We start from the raw sequence: 569 nt of genomic DNA on the forward strand, positions 1-569 counted from the left end.
AAAATAGAGCAGTCAAACCCGGGAAGTGTCGTTGACCTTGTTGTTGATGACGAGCATAGGTTTAAGTACCTTTTCCTATCTTTCGATGCTTCAATCCGTGGTTTCAATTACGTGAGGCGAGTTATTGTGGTTGATGGGACCCATCTCACTGGAAAGTATGAAGGTGTATTGCTAGTCGCTTGCGCACAGGATGGTAACTATCAGATATTTCCCTTGGCTTTTGGAATTGTAGACTCGGAGTGTGATGCTTCATGGGATTGGTTTTTCACCAAATTAAGTGAGTGTATCTCAGATGAACATCCACTGGTAGTAGTTTCGGATAGGTGCAGTTCAATAGCTAAAGCATGTCGCAATGTTCTTCCGTGGGCAACACAAAGGATATGTTACTACCATCTCCAACAAAACATAATTACTAATTTCCGTGGGAAGCATCTGATGTACTTGGTGAAAGGGGCAGCATATGCGCATACGCTTGATGATTACAACCGCAACATGGCTTCTCTTACTAACGTAAATCCGGCTCTTGCAGCGTACTTGATTGAGGCAGATCCAGCTTTATGGTCTCGGGT

Source organism: Camelina sativa, chromosome 2 (assembly GCF_000633955.1).
Source record: "Camelina sativa cultivar DH55 chromosome 2, Cs, whole genome shotgun sequence".
In the NCBI taxonomy this organism is placed as follows: Eukaryota; Viridiplantae; Streptophyta; class Magnoliopsida; order Brassicales; family Brassicaceae; genus Camelina; species Camelina sativa.